At 39.1% G+C, this 11,190-nt stretch overlaps 1 protein-coding gene across 1 annotated transcript in view; it reads left to right on the top strand.

Annotated features, from left to right (window-relative positions):
* Positions 1-405: 405 nt before the first annotated feature.
* Positions 406-11,190, top strand: part of LOC118763452 (zinc finger protein 26-like) — a 30,848-nt gene continuing 20,063 nt past the window's right edge. Inside the window, exon 1 of the mRNA XM_036503096.1 lies at positions 406-618. The gene's annotated coding sequence lies outside the window, so the exon portion shown is untranslated. The remainder of the gene's footprint in view (positions 619-11,190) is intronic.

Raw genomic sequence — 11,190 nt, 5'->3', positions numbered from 1 at the left:
ACAAGATAAGGCATGAACTCCCCGCAATCTTATTTCTCCTTATAAATTCTGAGGCTTGGGTAAGAAGTAACACAATAAATTAATGTGATAGCAAAAACAACAAATTTAAGTGGTTTATAATGATTGCTGAAAGTTTCTGTATTTATATATATATATATATTCCTTTTCTTAGCTGCCTGCTACTGTCCGGCAATATAGAAGAAGCGCAAAAGTGCGAAGCTAAAAACGATTCATTCATTAACAGTGAGGTGGTCGGTGGCGGCGGCAGGTTGTTTCTTTCATAGGAACCGCCTTCTCTCTTTTTTTCTCCTTTCTTCCTCGCGCTTTCTCTCTCTCTCTCTCTTTCGTTTCCCTTCTCCCCATACTCCTCACTCTTTCGTTATGCTCCTCTTTCTCCCGCCTATCAATTTCCTCCCCTCCATCCCGTTGCACCCCATACCGGAGCCGCGGCCGTGGCTGCTGCCGGCGGCTACGGAAATTGCCGAGGGATTGCGGTCGGATAATCGAATGGCATTAACAGGTACACTTTTTCGGTGGTCACCGTGAATGGTAGTTGGATGTCCACTCGCAGTACCAGATCTCGGCCTGCCTTATTCCCTAAAGAATTCATCAATCGAGGTAAGATGCAGCCACCATGTGGTAGAATTAAGTAAAGTTTCAACACAGAGATAAACATTGTTAGTTTTGACAGCTTTTCTTTTTCCTTCTCATTCTCATCCGACCGTTGCCTCCTTTATTATTATCATTATTATTATTATTGTTGTTGTTATTGTCTATAAGGTGAGCCTTAGTAAGAGAGTGGGCAATGTATGGTCTCAGTGTTATGTGAGTGGTTATAAAATGGGTAATCCATTTAGTGTGCGTTCTAATTCTAAAACAGATCCCCCACTTCCTGGCCACCTTGTCGTTAATTACTCCTCCCCCTCCGTCCCCACTGTGTGCGTGTGTCCGTCGAGTGATTCATCTCTTATCTTCGTAGCACTAGAAGCGTGTATATGTATGTATATATATATATATATCTACATATATATAACTGTCTGTACGCGCGCTTTCCTGATTATTACTAGTTTTTGTGTATGTATGCACACACACACATATATATACACAATCATATACATAATTATATGTATTGAGTTTTATATATTCAGCCTAGCCAATTCCACCCTTCCTTCCCTGGCTCCCCCAGCCGAAATGAAATCATTCATCCTCGACAAACAAACAAACAAGCATGTGCCGTAGATGTTTCTCATTAATTTTTTTTCCTCTCCCGTCAGCTTCGATTGTTAGCAGGATCTTCGCTGTTTATTTATTTTCCACTTTCCCCTGCAATAACACAATCGAAACCAAGTAATCATCAATTTATAAATCTCTCTCGGCCTTTTCCTTCCTACCTATCTCTATCTTCTCCCTTCTCTCTTTCATTCTCCTCCTTTCTCTCTCTATCTATCTTCTCCCTTCTCTCTTTCATTCTCTTCCTTTCTCTCTCTATCTTCTCCCTTCTCTCTTTCGTTCTCTTCCTTTCTCTCTCTATCTATCTTCTCCCTTCTCTCTTTCATTCTCTTCCTACCTATCTCTATCTTCTCCCTTCTCTCTTTCATTCTCTTCCTTTCTCTCTCTATCTTCTCCCTTCTCTCTTTCAGTCTCTTCCTTTCTCTCTCTGTCCTGAAATGACCCGCATTGCTGGAATGCCGGTTTTCCAAAACGAAAGACAGCCAGCACACAGCAGGGAAAGAGGAGAAATCAGAGAGGGTGAGAGCAAGAGAGAAATAGAGTAGGAATGACTAATGGTTATATTATAAAGTAAGGTCTGAAAACAGGATGAATATTGTCAATAATGGTTACATTGTGGTGCTCTTTGACTCGAAGAAAATCTCTTCACAGCAATGTTATATGTTTAATGTAGACACTTTCCCCTCTGGGATGCAAACATCATTATTATCTGATAAAATCTTCATCTTCCCTCCTCGCCTCACAAACGAAATAGTTATATATAAGATTTTATCAATTTTTCTTTTAATTTTTTTAATCTCCTAATCTTTTGTCAAATTATTTTTCTCTATTATTTTATTTTTATTCGTGTGATTAATTTTTTTTTTTATTCTATCGAGTCCAGAACAATTATTAACTTCCATAGTCTTTCCATGGTCAGTTTCTTAAATTAGAAGCCAAAATTCCTCTTCTCAGCCGTCACTGGACATGCTACTCATTCGAATAATATTTAAATCCGTGTTATTACCAAATTCTTTATTGTTGTTGTTGGTTTTTCTCTTGCTTGAAAAGGCATGAACATCACAACCTAAAGTATTTCTTCATCAAAATTCATGCATATTTATATAAGAACTTAATAATTAATTTTTGGTTGAATTAACGAAAACGAAAGCGCAGTGGAGCTCTGCTGTATTTTGTTTAATATTGTTGTTTAGCTCCAGGTCAGTCATGAATGAAGAGGCAACCCAGCTGTGACAATCTCGTCTTTTAAAGCTATTTCAGGACGACAATATCCCACATTGTTTTTATTTATTATTATTATTTTTTAATAGTAAGGTGTGATTTGAGAAAGATTTGACTGATAGTTTTAGCAGATCAGGCTTCATTTTTTTGGCTCCAGTTTGATTCATTTTTGGGGTTCAGATTTCGCTTTCTAATTCTTTTGCTGGGATAAGTAGATAAAATAGATATAAAGGAAATATTAGAATAGATCCAATCGATTGTACACTATTTCTTTCAGAAATTCATGTCGCAATTTCTCCTTACCAAGGTTTCTTTGACAGACACAGGGAAGGGATGTGAATGAGGTACGTGCGACGTTCATTCTTTCCCCAGACATTAGCTGCGCAAGTGTAAAATTATTTCAACTTAGAATCGAACCTGTGTCGCAGACTCGCTTTTGTGGGAACCCTTTTTTCAGTCCACCGTTATTTCTGAAGAAAGCGGTGGTTCAAATCCTGTGAGAGTCGACTTTACTTTTCACTCATTCTGTGTTGATAAAATACCAGTGATTCTACTAGTGAGATTGTTTAAATCGACATACCCTGTAATTGTTAGTGTAAAAAATTTCAGTCAAGTTATGGTATTGCTTTCTCATCTGACCAGCTTTGTTTATAAGTGGTAGCACAAGCGGGCATATACATATATGGTTACAAACATGTAGCTCTTGTGGTGTACATATGGTTATTTACATGTTCTGATGGCAGACATGGTTATTAACATGTGGCTTTGACGTGCACATTGATTATTTCACATGGGTTTCAGACACATGATTATATTCACATGTAGTTCTAGTATAAACGTGGTTATTTACATGCTTATGTTTGTTGGGTTAATTGTCAGTATTAAAACATTTCGAATGTTTTTGTTTACTCAAACTACTGTGTACACACATGTACATATTCACACACACACATACGTACGCACGCGCGTACTATTGTCGATATTATCTCCTATTCAATAAGAAATGTCAAAAACAGCAGACATATCCTGTTTCTAAGACTCCAAACCCGAATCCTAGGTGTCTTGCCTTTATCTTTCTTCAACATCCATAGACATTGTAATGCCGTCATTTTCAGATTCTGCTTGAGCTAGAGTTTCTAATGTGCCAGTAGGTCAAATCTTGATGCTTTTTAGAGAGTTCTTTTGATGAAGTCACTGACCTTGCACTATTATGAAATAAGCTTTATTTTTAAAACCTGGTTATGTTTTTTTATATAGTACTTATATCGTCCAACCCATGCTAGCGTGGAGAACGGACGTTAAACGATGATGATGATGATTTATTGCCTCCAACGGCTTCATCTTGCATTACTTCCCAAGAATCTTTGCTGAAATTTCCACCTTTCCATTCTGGATCAGCCATCACATTCCAAATCAGTTCTTGTTAAGAGTTACCACTTTCTCAAACAGGCCACAGACCAGGTCTCATTTATATGTTCCAATTTTGGCATGATTTCTATGGCTGGATGCCTATCCTCACCCCAACCACTTTACTGAGCATATTAGGTTCTTTTATTGTGGTACAAATACTACTTTGCAAGACTAAAAGATCTACACTACCTTCCAACCACCTTATAGAGTGTACTTAGTTGCTAGATAAACACATTTTTGTGCAAATATTATTTAGACAAATATTTTCTTAGAATAGATAAATTGATAACAATACGAAATATTCAAAGCAATATTGTGCATTATTAATGATAATAATTGCTGGCCTGGGGGGGGGGGGTTCAGTCTGTCTCTATGTAAATATATTTTCATACAGATATTGTTTAGACAAATTGATGATCATTTTTGTGAAAATAGATAAATAGGCACAGGCATCATGGTTGTGTGGTTAAGATGTTTGTTTGCCAACCATATGGTTTCGGGTGAAGTCCTACTGCCTGACAACTTGAGTATCTTCTGCTATAGCCCCAGGCCAACTATATACAAATTTTGTTTCAGTCTTCATCTACCAAAGCCTTGTGAGTGGATTTGGTAGATAGAAACCCAAAAGAAACCCCATTGTATATATATATATATATATGTGTTTGTGTGTGTGTGTGACAGAGAAAATGGTTTTGTTTATTTGTTGTGATGTAGTGTGATTTTTGTAAATGAATGTCATTCATTTCCAATATCCTGTGAAAATATGTCTGGTCATGAGGAAATATTACCTTGCTTGGAAACATTGGGAAGAGCATCTGGCCATAGAAAATCTGTCTCAATAAACTCTATCTGACCCATGCAAGCATGGAGAATTGGACGTTAAAACGATGATGATTTTGATGTGTGTGTGTGTTGTTTTTCATATGTTTTTGAGCTCTAATTGTAAACAAATGTCATTTTCAATCAAGTGGTGTCATTGTTTGTAATTTTCTGTCAAAGTATGTCTTACCATTGTGCTGGTCATGTTGAAACAATTAAGGGAAATATATTCTTGTAATATTTCGTTTTTGGATTTGGTTTGCAAGATTCTTTATATGAGTTCGTGTGTTGAAGCATATTCTGTTGTGTCTGGGGAGAGTCATTTTATTTTTGTGCCTTATAATGTAACACACTCATCAGTAAAATTTCCACTTCTTTCTTTTTTTTTTTTTAAAATAAGAAATAAGTGGAAATTTTACCGGTGAGTGTCATAAATTATAAGGCACAAAAAGAAAATGACTCTCCCCAGACACAACAGAATATTCTTGTAATATTAAGGGAAATATTACCTTGCTTGAAAACAAGTGAGAATTGGCCACAAAAAGAGCATCCATCCAAAGAAAATCTGCCTCAGTGAATTTTGTCTGACTTCTGCAAATGTGGAAAAAGTGTCTGTTAAAATCATGATAATGAAATGAACATTTCCTTGAAAATGGCAAAATATTTCATATATTTTTTTATAATTATATTTTAATCTTCTGCCATGTAAATTATGTACAGTTACACTGGTGATCATTATATAAGTTTTAAAATTGTAGATATAGTTTTGTTTGCATGATGGTGTTTTGTATATTTGCATTTGGATATATGATTTAACGAAGTGGATGTAAAGAAATGTATTCACACGATGCACATTGAGTACTACTATGTGAGACCCCAAACACTCTCTACGGTCTCATGAGATGCCTTACTCTTTATAAAAGTTCAATGAGTCCATCTTAACATTCTACAAGGGTGTTACAACATGGTGAACTCATTTAAACTATCATATGATAATAAGACGAGGAGCAGTACTACAACCCCCCAACACATGTATGTATCATGGGCTTTTTTCTGTTTCCATTATACACTTGCCTAAAGTGCCATGCAATGGGACTGAAGCCAAGCAAACTTCTTCATCACCCAACCATTCTTGCATCTATGTCAGAAATTACTATTTGTTGTTGTTAGCACTCTGGGGCAAGAGGTAAGCTAGCATCACTACAGTTTCAGCTCCACTTTCATGGGTGAAACCCATGCAAGCATGGAAAAGTGGGTGTTAAATGATAATGATATACACACACACATATGCATGTATACATAGATACACATATGATATATATATGTGTGTGTGTGTGTATATATATATATATATGTGTGTGTGTGTATATATATATATATATGTATATATGTTGGCTGGACCTCAAAAATTCCAGACAAACAGGTCCTGAGGATAGCTAATATCTTGAGTATTGAGGCGATGGTGCACAAGCACCGGTTACATTGGACTGGACACCTTATTAGAATGAAGGATAGCAGGATGCCTAAGCAGATGCTCTATGGAGAACTTGTGAATGGAAGGAGACTCCGGCAGAAACCAAGGCTGCAATTTAAGGACTGTGTCAAGTCCTCATTAAAGGCCTGTGATATTCAGGACACTGACTGGGAGAACAATGCCTGTCATCGCCACAGATGGAGGAAGCAGGTTAAGGAGGGGATTGACACTTTTGAGAGAGCACGTATCCAGCATGAAGAACTTAAGCGAGCTGCGCGAAAGCACACGGCTCGTATAGTGAATGGGGAAGGCTTGGTCTGCAATGTTTGCAGTCATGTATGCTTGTCAAGAGCAGGGCTCATTATCCACCAACGGAGCTGCAAATGCAAAATATAAGCTAGTCCTAGAGCGCACAATGTTCCTGAAGGTCGGCAATGGTCTTCCTCGGTTACAAGTGGATGTATATATATATATATGTGTGTGTGTGTATATATATATATATATATATAATATATATATATATATGTAATCCAACATAATATCCGAAAGTTGATGAACAAACTAAATTTGTTTCTCCATTTTCTTATTTGTATTATATATATATATGTGGAGGCGCAATGGCCTAGTGGTTAGGGCAGCGGACTCGCGGTTGCAGGATCGCAGTTTCGATTCCCAGACCGGGCATTGTGAGTGTTTATTGAATGAAAACACCTAAGAGTAGTGATCCCTGCTGTACTCTTTCACCACTCTCCCACTCTTTCGTCTGTTGGCCTGCTCGCTTAGCCAGCGGGGTGGCGTCATTCAAAGGCTAAAACAATGTGAACACATAGTGACCAGCGATGTGTAACAACATCTGATGGTCTGGTCGGTCACGTGATCACGTGATATATATATATATATGTAAAAAAATACAAACTGGGACAAGAATGCAAAACATTTAGAAGACGATACAAAAAACACGGACGGGACATTCGAAGCCTTCAATCTTCAGTCAAGAACCGGATCATCCTCGCAATTTCGGCTGATTAATCTTGAGATTGCTCTGATCTGGCCAGCCCCAAGGAAAATCTAAGCCAAGCGCATTAGATTCCTTGGAAGAAAGCCTCGCATGTATACAAACGGAAAAACGAATATGAATACAAAAATACATAAAAACAACAATAATAATAATATGTAAAAACAATAATGATAATAATAATAACAAAAACAGGATTTCACAAACAGGCGTCTTTTGACTGGACGAGTAAACTTTGAGCTGGCGTGTTAGAAAAATGCCTTAGGGCAGAGAGAAAAAAGTGTGTCTTGCCACAACGACTGCTAAGCACAAAAGGCCGGCAATCGGTCAGTCAGTCACATGTGAGGAGAAGAGAGAGGAACAGAGGAATTAGGGAGGGGGAGAAGAGAGAGAAAAAAGGGGAACAAGGAACCAAGGAGGAGGAGAAGAGAGAGAGAGCGAGAAAGAGACACATCAAAGTGAAGTGCAAAGTGAGAAAGGCAGAGAAATGTAGGGGAGAGGGGGAGAGACAGTGTTATAGAGTCATACCAAGTTTAAAGAAATATGTACTTATAAGACAAAAGGGTACGTGCGCCGTTATATATATATTTATATATGTAAAAAAATACAAACTGGGATAAGAACGAAAAACATTTAGAAGACGATACATATATATGTATAAATGTATATGTATATATAGATGTACATGTGTATATATATATGTATATATATGTATATGTGTATATATGTATGTGTATATGTGTATATATATATACATGTATATATGTGATATGTATGTGTATATATATATCATCATCATCATCATCATCATCGTCGTTTAGCGTCCGTTTTCCATGCTAGCATGGGTTGGACGGTTCTACTGGGGTCTGTGAAGCCAGAAGGCTTCATCAGGCCCAGTCAAATCTGGCAGTGTTTCTACGGCTGGATGCCCTTCCTAACGCCAACCACTCCGTGAGTGTAGTGGGTGCTTTTTACGTGCCACCCGCACAGGTGCCAGACAGAGCTGGCAAACGGCCACGAACGGATGGTGCTTTTTATGTGCTACCGGCACGAGGGCCAGGCGAGGCTGGCAACGGACACGAACGGATGGTGCTTTTATATATATATATATATATGTTAATGTATATGAATATATAGTGAGAATTTACAAAGGACGAAGACAGGTGTGTAAACAAGAAGCAGATGTATAAATTTAATGCTCGGGAAGTGAGATAGTCTTTTACGTTTCGAGCCTATACTCTTTGACAGAAAGGAACACAGAAATAAACAGGAAGAGAAAATTAAAAAATTTAGTGGCAAGCGATCTATCATGGTGAATGCCAGACAAAGAGGTCACACAGGAGAGCTAGGAAGAAAGGGAGGGAGTAAAGTAGTGATGATATATATGTATGTGTGTGTGTGTATGTGTATATATATATGTGTATATGTATATATGTGTATATGTATCATCATCATCATCATCATCGTCGTTTAACGTCCGTTCTCCATGCTAGCATGGGTTGGACGGTTCGACCGGGGATCTGGGAAGCCAGAAGGCTGCACCAGGCTCCTGTCTTATCTGGCAGTGTTTCTACAGCTGGATGCCCTTCCTAACGCCAACCACTCCGTGAGTGTAGTGGGTGCTTTTTACGTGCCACCTGCACAGGTGCCAGGCGAGGCTGGCAACGGCCACGGTCGGATTGGTGTATTTTATGTGCCACCGGCACGGAAGCCAGACGAGGCAGTGCTGGCATCGGCTACAAGTCGGATGGTGCTTTTTACGTACCACCAGACCAGGGATCCTGGCTGGTTCAATTCCATTTCGATTTCGCTTGCCCCAACATGTCTTCGCAAGCAAGGGGGTTGGCATGGGTGCCTGTTGTACGGTCAGATTGGTGTATTTTACGTGATATATATATATATAGGCGCAGGAGTGGCTGTGTGGTAAGTAGCTTGCTAACCAACCACATGGTTCCGGGTTCAGTCCCACTGTGTGGCATCTTGGGCAAGTGTCTTCTGCTATGGCCCCGGGCCGACCAATGCCTTGTAAGTGGATTTGGTAGACGGAAACTGAAAGAAGCCCGTCGTATATATGTATATATATATGGACGCTAAACGATGATGATGATGATGTATGTGTGTGTATGTGTTTGTCCCCCTAGCATTGCTTGACAACCAATGCTGGTGTGTTTACGTCCCCGTCACTTTGCGGTTCGGCAAAAGAGACCGATAGAATAAATACTGGGCTTACAAAGAATAAGTCCCGGGGTTGATTTGCTTGACTAAAGGCTGTGCTCCGGCATGGCCACAGTCAAATGACTGAAACAAGTAAAAGAGTATATATATCTCCTCACCACTATCCACACCGCCCTTGCCAGAGCACATCCGCACCATGCAAGTCTCTCAGGCATTTAGGGAGGATGTTGAAGAGCTGTGGTCCTCTGAAACCCAAGCTGTTGCAATATCTGGTCCTGTATTTTGATGGTGATGTTGGAATCTTTGGCACCATGCAGTGGCGCCCCGTTCTGCAGTTGGGGTAACTTTGAATGCCAAAGTTTGGGACAAGACCCTCCAGGATTTTCCAGATGTATATCACTGCATATCTCTCCCGCCTTCGCTCTAGGGAGAAGAGTTTTAATACTTTCAGTCTTTCCCAGTAGCTGATATGTTGCATTGAGACGATCTTCTTAGTGTAGCTTCTTTGAATTGCTTCGAGTTCTGCTGTTAGCTTTATATTGTGTGGTGGCCATAGTTGGGAGCAGTAGTCCAAGCGGCTGAGGACGAAAGTTTTCCAAAGGACCATTAGTGTCTCCTTCTCTCTAGTTCTGAAAGTTCGGAGAATCCATCCAGCTAGCCGTCTGCATTTTATCACCAAATTAGTAATATGCACTTGGAAAGATGCATAATTGCTCATGTCCATGCCCAGGTCACGCACTGATTTTGATTCAGGAATTACAATTCTTCCCGGGCCAGTGTATCCAGTCTGCATGTCGTTTACCTTTGTGTGCCGGTAGCGCAGGGCCTGGAACTTCCCTGCATTAAAGTGAATGTTGTTGTCCTCAGCCCACCTGTATATTGTATCCAACTCCTGTTGCAGATGTGCAATATTTCCAGGGTTTTGTATTGTGTGGGAGACTTTTGTGTCATCTGCATAGCTAGCATACACAGATATATATACACACACATATATATACATACACATATATATACACACACAAATATATATATACATACACATATATATACACACACACATATATATATACAGATAGACACACATATATATATACATACATACATATATATATAGGTGCAGGAGTGGCTGTGTGGTAAGTAGCTTGCTTACCAACCACTATAGCCTCGGACCCAACCAAAGCTCTGTGAGTAGATTTGGTAGTCGGAAACTCAAAGAAGCCCATCGTGTATATATATATATATATATATATACATACATATACATGTAAAATAACATATAAATATATGCATATATATGTATATATATGTGTACATACCTGCATATACATGTATATACACATGCATATATGAGTACAGGAAATCAAAAAAATGTAAACAAAATGAGAAACGAGAACATAAAAAATAAAGAAATAGAAAATGAAAGAAGCAAACAAACTGAGAAACAAGATAGGCAACATAAAGAATATTCCCTTCATCAGTTGTCCCCAGTTTCACCTACTCTGCGTTTTGATACATATATATATATATGTATGTATGTATATGTACATGTGGAGGCGCAATGGCCCAGTGGTTAGGGCAGCAGACTTGCGGTCGTAGGATTGTGGTTTTGATTCCCAGACCGGGCATTGTGAATGTTTATTGAGCGAAGACACCTAAAAGCTCCACGAGGCTCCGGCAAGGGGTGGTGATCCCTGCTGTACTCTTTCACCACTCTTTCTCTCACTCTTTCTTCTGTTGGCCTTCTTGCTTAGCCAGCGGGGTGGCGTCATTCTAAGGCTAAAACAATGCGAACGCATTGTGACTAGCGATGTGTAACAACATCTGATGGTCTGGTCGGTCACGTGAT

This window comes from Octopus sinensis, linkage group LG5 (assembly GCF_006345805.1).
Source record: "Octopus sinensis linkage group LG5, ASM634580v1, whole genome shotgun sequence".
Lineage (NCBI taxonomy): Eukaryota > Metazoa > Mollusca > Cephalopoda > Octopoda > Octopodidae > Octopus > Octopus sinensis.
The sequence above is the reverse complement of the archived record's forward strand: the minus strand, read 5'-3'. Positions and strand labels throughout refer to the sequence as shown.